Source organism: Mandrillus leucophaeus, unplaced genomic scaffold, assembly GCF_000951045.1.
Source record: "Mandrillus leucophaeus isolate KB7577 unplaced genomic scaffold, Mleu.le_1.0 Scaffold1067, whole genome shotgun sequence".
NCBI classification, from domain to species: domain Eukaryota; kingdom Metazoa; phylum Chordata; class Mammalia; order Primates; family Cercopithecidae; genus Mandrillus; species Mandrillus leucophaeus.
In genome coordinates, this window is record NW_012098843.1 from 428355 (window position 1) to 436878 (window position 8524).

General features: G+C 37.4%; 1 protein-coding gene and 1 long non-coding RNA gene across 3 annotated transcripts in view; one reads left to right on the forward strand and one right to left on the reverse strand.

Moving 5' to 3' along the window:
• The window catches only part of LOC105543202, a 23955-nt gene extending 22201 nt beyond the window's left edge, over positions 1-1754 (forward strand). The window contains exon 3 of the long non-coding RNA XR_001006592.1: positions 1448-1754. This is a non-coding gene — a long non-coding RNA (uncharacterized LOC105543202). The remainder of the gene's footprint in view (positions 1-1447) is intronic.
• The window catches only part of NCOA7 (nuclear receptor coactivator 7), a 160552-nt gene that overhangs the window by 141837 nt on the left and 10191 nt on the right, over positions 1-8524 (reverse strand). The window contains exon 3 of one of the 2 annotated variants that reach the window (XM_011985024.1): positions 2815-2951. The exons of the other annotated variant lie outside the window; for it this stretch is intronic. The gene's annotated coding sequence lies outside the window, so the exon portion shown is untranslated. The remainder of the gene's footprint in view (positions 1-2814; positions 2952-8524) is intronic. 2 annotated transcript variants of the gene reach the window in all.

Consider the following 8524-nt stretch of genomic DNA (forward strand, 5'->3'; position numbering starts at 1 on the left):
TTAGCCTGGCATGGTAGCGCATGCCTATAGTCCCAGCTACTCCAAAGGTTGACACGGGAGAATTGCTTGAACCCTGGAGGTAGAGGTTACAGTGAACCGAGATCATGCCACTGCTCTCCAGCCTGGGTAACAGACCATGATTCTGTCTCCAAAAAAAAAAAAAAAAAAAAAAAAGAACAACTAAGCAATAAAGTAAGCCAATATTTAGTTCATTTGTGGTACAAATGCTTAAGTGCCAAAAGAACTGAAGTCAGCATACAATAGATGGGTTGGAAAGTATTCATGGAATTAAGTATAAATTTGGTACGGAAGACTGATTTTAAAGGAAGAAATGTGGAGGGAAATTCCAGCTAGCAAGGACAGCAAAGGCTTGGAGGCAGGAATTTTTCTCCTGTACGTGTGGGATTACTGAGGATTCTGACCCCACTAAAGTGCCAAGTTCATTCAGGGAAAAGTAGAAGAGAAGGGTGAGTGCATGAAATGTAGAGAGGACACAGTGCCATCATCATCTAAGCCACATTCTTGGGATTAAACTTCCAGGAGAAAGTCCCCACCACTAAAATCTCTTAAGTCGTTTTACTTGGTCTGCTTATTCTTGAAGAAACAGGCTTGGAGCCGATCTATACATAAAGCAAGAGAGCTAAATGCAAGAAAATACCAAGCAGATGATGTGTGGGAGATTTTGAGGAAGTGAAATATTAGTAGCTTTAAAAGAAGGAAGAGAAAGTAAAATATGTCAAAATGAATATGCATTTGCTTTTAAAAAGTCAAAAATATAAAAATCAGATGATACATAATTGTAATAATGTTCAATAATTATAATTACAATACATATGGATAACAAATAAAAATGTGAAAAAGGAAAACAAATCTCTTATGATCCTATTAGTGAGAAAAAATAGTTTGTCACTTTCCTGTTTTCTATGCAAATGCATCTTAAAATCAAATTAGAATTTTTTGTATATACTTTTTATGTCTAACTCAGTTATTATAAACATCTTCCATGTAATTAAATATTGCTGAAAATCATTATTTTAGTGGCTAAATATCTTTTCATATATATTTACTATCACTTAAAAAAATGACTCCACTGCTGAATTTTTCTTAAATTTTTACAGTAACACCCCTGATAATAACTGATACTTATACAGTTGCTTACTCTGTGCCAGGCAGGGTTCTAAGTACTTTACATAAATTAATTTACCTAATTCTCTGTACAATGTAGGAGGTAGATACTATTATTATCTTCATTTGACAGATGAGAAAACTCAAAGTGTGGAGAAATTAACTTCCTAACTGCACAGAAGTGGTAACTGGTGGAACAGGATTCCAAGCCACATAACCGGTTCTGGCATTCCTGCTTTTAACCTTTCTACTGTATCAGTGGCCTCTCAAAGATCATGGACTCATTACAGAACTTCAGCTTAATGTCTGATTGTTTCCTTAGGATATACTCAGAAGAGAATCACGAGTGCCAAGGGAGTCCATGAGGCACACTGCTCTCCATTGAAGGTATACCATTCTACCCTTCATGAGCTAAAAACAACCTCACTCTTGCCAGCACTGTAACTAACTTTTAAAATCTAATAATCTGCATTTCTTTGATGCCATGAAGTCAGTATTATTTTCATGTCTTGGACATCTTAAGTTTCTGTTTTGTGAATATTTTATTCCTATTTCTTGTTATAAAGGTTTTCAAAGAGTTAAGACATGTTAAATAGAAATTATTTTGGAATGCTCTGTGATTCAAAATATCAAAGAGTATTGCTAACTAGTTGTTTCAGTGGGACACTATAGACAGGCAGAACCCCAGGGGAAATCACCGGAAACTAGGGATGAGGGCTCAGCTGTAAACACCTGCAACCATAGAACTGAGCAGACCTTCCCAACAGACCCACGAATAGCGTGAAATTGAGATTTATCCCATACTACAGGGGCGACACTTATCCAATGGCTAGAATATTTAGCACCGCTATTAAGAGCACTCTCACTTCATGATATCAGCACGCCTAGGGAAACAAGTCAATAAATTCAATGTTTGTATAGTGCCCCAATCACAGAAGAAACATGAAAGCTCTTAAGGGATCTCAGACCTATGGATTTATCTCACAAATTATTTCTATTCTATAAGGCATACCTGGTTAGTGATAAGAACAACCCACTAGTCAGAAATTCCACATGAACAGTGCTGAACAAACACTATTAAACTCTCACTCTCTAAATCCTCTGTTAATCAGCTATCAAAAGCAAATTACCTCATGCCAGGCACTTTGCAATAAAAACCAAGCACTTAAGATCTCTGATTACTTGGGTTGGAATTAAAAATATTTCATTCACATACTTAGGAGTCACTTCTTAGATTGGACCACTCTCTCCAGATGGCTCATGTCATCTATCAGGGTCAATGCTCAATCCTTTCAATGTCTTAAGAGTACCCTTTTTGCCTGGCTGATCCCCAAACTTCAGTGACACCCTATATGGAGGCTTTCACCCCTTTATGTACCAACCACAGAAGAAAAGTAGAGTGGGAGGCATAAAAGACACTCTCCCAGATGAGTGTCATAATAAATACCAAAGCTATTTTTAATGGGTGTTAACACAGTGTTTGAGAATTAGTAAAGTAAGCAAGGGCTGCTAAAAAAAATTGATTTGGACATGCACAGGTGGCCTTCCATATCCATGGGTTCTGCATCCATGGAATCAACCAACCAAGTGGATCACTTGAGGTCAGGAGTTCGAGATCAGTAGGGACAACATGGTGAAATCCTGTCTCTACTGAAAATACAAAAATTAGCTGGGCTTGGTGGCACATGCCTGTAATCCCAGCTACTCAGGGGGCTGAGGCAGGAGAATCACTTGAATCTGGGAAGTGGAGGTTGCAGCGAGCCAAGATTACATCACTGCACTCCAGCCCAGGTGACAGAGGGAGTCTGTCTCAAAACAGTGGGAATCTGTCTCAAAAAAAAAAAAAAAAAAAAGCTTGAAGAAAAAAATGAATTGTTGGATGGTTGTGTACTGAACATGTACAGACATTTTTCCTTGTCATTATTCTCTAAACATTGTACTATAACAACTATCTACTTAGTATTTACACTGTATTTGGGTATTTCAAGTCATATAGAGATGAGTTTAAATATACAGGAGGATGTGCATAGATTATATGCAAATACTGTCACATTTTATATCAGGAACCTGAGCATCCTCAGATTTTGATACCTGCAGGGGTCCTGGAACCCACCCCTGGAACCAATCCCCTGCAGATACTGAGGGACAACTGATTTATATTGAGGTGGGAGGGGGGTGGGGAGAGAAGAAGGATGAATAATTAAATAAAAGCTTCAACTTTGATTTTTTTTTTTTTTTACCAATCTTACATACTATCCAAAATCATCGTTAAGTTTTACCAGAACGTCAATTTTGCTAGAAGCAAAGTATAGCTATTAGCTATAACACAGCTAATATAAAAAATTATTCCTAGTATGGAAAATTATTCCTAGTATGGAAGCCTACTTGGGACACTAATTACATGTGGAAGGCTCCATGAGTTTACAGAATCTCAGCTAAGAAACGTCCCTAAAGATGACACCAGAAATGAGTGTGGCTTGCTCATGAAAATTGGACAGCATGTTCCAAGCAGAGGGAAAAGCGTGGAGAAGAAAAATCATACTCTATCCATGTGCACAAAGTGGCAATTAGTTTTGTATTTCTAAAACACAAATTTTTAGCTTGGGGATCCACAAATAAGGATATGTAGGTAAATGGTATTTGCTGTGCATGATAACAACTTGAACTTCCATCAGGTTTTTTATGGGTCTATGAAATGGGTCAAGGGGACTTAGCTAAGAATGACTGTGGGTAAAACGCATGACAAGGAGGGATACAGGAGATGAATCTCTCAGGGTCCAAGAGACCAGGGTAAGATGTGCAGATTCCTTCCCGTGTATGATGGAAATGTTTTAGAGGGTCTGATGGGGGAAGTTTAGAAGGACAGCCTGCTGAAATGGGGCGGCTGAAATGCAGAGCAAGGCAGAATGCAGACAACAGTCCAAGGCATCTAAGGAGCAAAACAGAAGCAGTGGGGATGGAACAGAGTGAATTAGAGACAGGTTAGGAGAGAAAATGAACAGCTTCCATGTTCATATTTGCTTGCACATGCATAAAATGTCACTAGAAGATTATCAATTAACTAACACTGGTTACCTGTGGATTAGTGAAATGGGTGACAGGTGAATGAGTATGAGAGGGAGTACTTTCACTCTAGAGTCATTTGTACCTTTTGAACCATAAGGATACTACCTATTCTAAAAATAAATTTTAAAAAAGACATGAAGGTTATCAGAATGAGATGCCTCTATGTAAAAACCTGCCCAGGTCCCCCTCCAAACCCCCTCTTATGTTTTAAGTTGCACTTTTGAATTCAGATCATTTTTATGCCAAAGGCTACCAGACTGTACGAATGACTGACCCTTGAGAAAGGCCGATCTTTCTGCTTACCGTGGTAATAAATATATCAAGCTCAACTTATCATGTCGATGTAAATACTGGGTTACCTGGGTAAATTCAACCAACTTAACAATTAGGTGTTAAAACATCAATATGAAGAATTAACTCCAGGAGCTCAATCTTTTAGATTTCATGGTAAATAAAAGAGGCTCAGAGAAGACTCCATAATTTATTAAAACAAGAATAAATCACATGAATCACTGATGTGAAGGTCAGATTTTTGATCCACTCTGGTGAGTGTTATGCTAAGTTAGGCCCTTTGGCTGAAAATGACTTTATTCTATTGAAACTCCTGTTCAACCTATATAGCATTTAAGGCAGGTACTCCAAATATAATTGACTTAAATTGAATGGCTTTATTAATTTCAAATTAGTAATGAGTGAATATAAATGCAAGAGTTTAAAAAACGTTTTGTAAAACTATGTAACATTGTTTTCCATTTGGCTAAGTTCAAATGCACTAAATTTGCAATTCTTGTTCAAAACATTTAATGTAACCAATTAAACTTATTCATCAAAAACATACTGTGTCCAGAGATCAATTGTGCAATGTTTTCATTTATTTGGTTTTATGTTTTATAATCTGCCTTGTTCCACAAAGGATATGAGTCATCTTAAAAGAATATAATTCAATCAAATGGAAAAGTATAATTACATAAACATCAGAATCAAGAAAAACAAGGTAGAACAGAAGCTCAAGACCATAGGGAAAGACAGAATATTGATATTAGGTTATGAATTTTTATATGATTATTAAAATTCAGTTGCAAATTTGACTATTCATTTCCTAGTTGCCAAGTTAGAAAGGGAAATATAATCAATGATTTGATTCTCATTTTGCATGATGAAAAGACAACACACACACACACACACACACACACAAATTGTTCAGGGTAAGTAAAGTTTTTCTTTGGCATTTAAAGTTAAAAGGAATTTCTTGCATGAGTCTTCAAACAGGAACTATAGAAAGAACCATGATCATAACCATATTTCTAAAGTAACATAATAGTAATTTTCCTCCAGCTGTATTAATAAAATCCCTCAGTGTGGGCATATGGAGGGGGAGTGTGTTAAGAATGCAAAACAAGGTACCAAAGTACAGATTCTGAAGATCTGGGTAGACTCCTGGTCCAACAGCTAGTATTGGAAGGGAATAGGTTGACGTCATGGCTTTTGTTCAGCCAACCCCCCATAAACATCATTTCTCTCAATTAAGCTTCTGATCAAATTTAGCAACAGAAAATTCATATTCTCTGGAATGTGCAGAAACAAATGCATTTTGTATCACTGTTGAGGGGAGACCAGTAGACAACAATTACTCTTCATGTATTCCCTATATCTGAAATTCAAGGTCAAACAAATTTACTTCTGTATATTTTTTTCTGCAATCAACAATTTTGATTCCAGTACAAGTGAATTGAGAGGATCCTGTTGAATTTAAACAAACAAAAAATTATGGACTGGGATTTTAAAAACAATGGTAAATGGCACTTAGCAAGAAAGGAATAGAGGTTTCTAAAATACAGCCTTTAGGAAGATAGAGAAAGACAGAGGAAATCCAGGTCTTGGATTGCATTCTGGTGGTGCTTCTGGAGGCGGAGCGCTGGGGAATCAGGAGGTAGGACCCAAAAGAGAAACATCCAATCCCAGAGGCACTGCGCATTTGGATGCAGGACACACAAGAGAAAAATACCTCTTCGAATCTGAGATTAGAGCTTTTATTTGACTGTGATTCCAAGGCCAAAGTAATAGCAGTTAAACTGAGCAGTTAAAGGCTCAACTCCTACGCGTAAAATGAACACATAAGTGCTTATAAGTAACAAGGTAAAGAGAGCTTACCGTAACCAAAGGGGAGGGCTTTTTTGAAAAGCTTAGTGTGCAAGAAAGAGTCAGGCAAATTAATTGGTCAATACCCTGGGTTACAAATTTAAGAAGTGTAAAATGTAATTATCTTTTTTACAGGAGAGAATTTAGGATTTGTTTTAATAAATCATAATAATTAATTTTTTTCATAAGTTCCCTCTCACTGTTGGTTCCTACAGTCTTATTACCTTTTATAGAAAAGTTTTGTTTCCTTATCCATCTAGGAACAAAATAAGTAGGTTGGAGAAGCAATAGTAATAAAATATGGCCTACCATATTGTGTAAAAATAAGTCATTTGGGTAATATGAAGTGAAGATGGTAAAGATGCATTAAAATGTCAGAAAGAAAATCTGGGAGCGCACCCAGATAATATTGTTAAGCAGAGATTGAAAGAAGTTCACACTGACTCATGAAATTCATGCGATGGAAAAAAAATGAAATCAAAACAGAAAATATCATAGTGTAAAAATAAAGCAAATAAAGTGTGATGCAGTTAACCATTTTTTCTTTTTTCAAAAACATGTAACATTTTAAAGCAGTTATCTTCCACTGTATCTTCCAAACCCTCATTTCACAATCTCCTGGCTGTCAAATTTAGAAACTGATGTGTTTCTATACTGAGGAGAAAACAGTTTAAATTGTGCATCTATATCTTACATTTTGAATCATTTAAGAATCACAGACACTTCTAAATGTTTTATTTCTACTTTTGCCTGTAATAAAAGACATGATAATTAGATCAAACCAGAAAAACTCAACTCTAAAACAAGTTATTAACCATCACTTATTAACCAAATCATTGTTTCCTCTGGGGTAACTTAGAATTTTCTTTGAAACACGACTTTTACTTTTTAAATTGTGTTTGAGAGCACAGTTGAAGTAGGCATGATTACCAATGAGACTGGAAATTTTGCAAGCTTAGACACGAAATGAACTTAGGAGTTGGGAAGAATTACCTCATAACCTTAATGACACATTACAGAAAGACAGCATATGGTCCTAAAAATGTCAGAATTGAAATATAAATGTTAAAATAACTGAGTTTGCCTATTTATATGAAGAAGCAATTTTTGAAATCCAATTAAATTTCACCAGCCACAGAACAATTCTGTGATTCTAAATTGTGGTTTTTAGATGAAAGCTTGAAACACAGTTCATTCATTCAACAAATAACTAATGAGCACTTATTCTGCATAAGATGCAGAAGATTATAGGATTTAAAAGAAAGATTCAAGATTCTGTCCTTTTTGAGCTTATACTGAGTCACTTCTCCAAATTTCTATACCTAAGTGACTATAAAATTGGAGCTTACAGTGATGCATTTTTCAAAACTTTAAACCTTATAGCTGAATATAAAACAAAAAATGATAGCCTGGGAAGAGAGAATCTTGCCAAAAGCTCTAACGTATAAACTTTACACCTAGAGGGGAAAATCATTCACAGATAACCAGTTTCTAAGAAATACAGAGCATAACACCGAGTTGGAAGTTAGGCTGGGCACAAGGCTGCCTCTGCTGGCTGACCCGGTACATCCTTCCGGCAGAATCTCAACTCCCGACACCTGTATCAAAGTTGCCACTCTTAAAACACATCCCTTCACGTAAGCAGAGGCTCCTAAATACGCAGCACAACAATATCCCCCAGCCTCATCGAACTCCCGAATAATCTGACTTCTAGAAGGACCTTCTTTAAACTGGCCCTAACGTGTTGACGGTAAGGGTTTGCACCATCGGTTTTATATACCAACCAACTAGCTCTGAAATACACAAAAATCCACAGCGACTTCTACATGCCGCTAATATAACCCTTTGCCTGTCTACATGTTTTGGCTAGAAAGACGGGAAGAATGTATCTGCTAATCCAGCCGGAAAAACACAGTGACATATTTCCACCTGAGCTGCTGAAAATCCAACGGTCTTTTCCCCAAATAAGCCCCATGCCAACCTGTCCTCCCCACTCCCGCACCGCGGGGCGCGAACCCCCACAGCCCCCAGGGGGTTGGCGGGGAAGGGTCAAGCTCTCCTTCGCCCCCGCTCGGCCTCCCGAGCTCAAGCAGAGGTTTTCAGGTTCACAGGGGGCTGCGCCCAGCGCCATTAGCACACCTCCGAGCGCTCCACCGAGCCCCCGGCGGGAGGCAAGTTTGGCCGGTCCTGGACC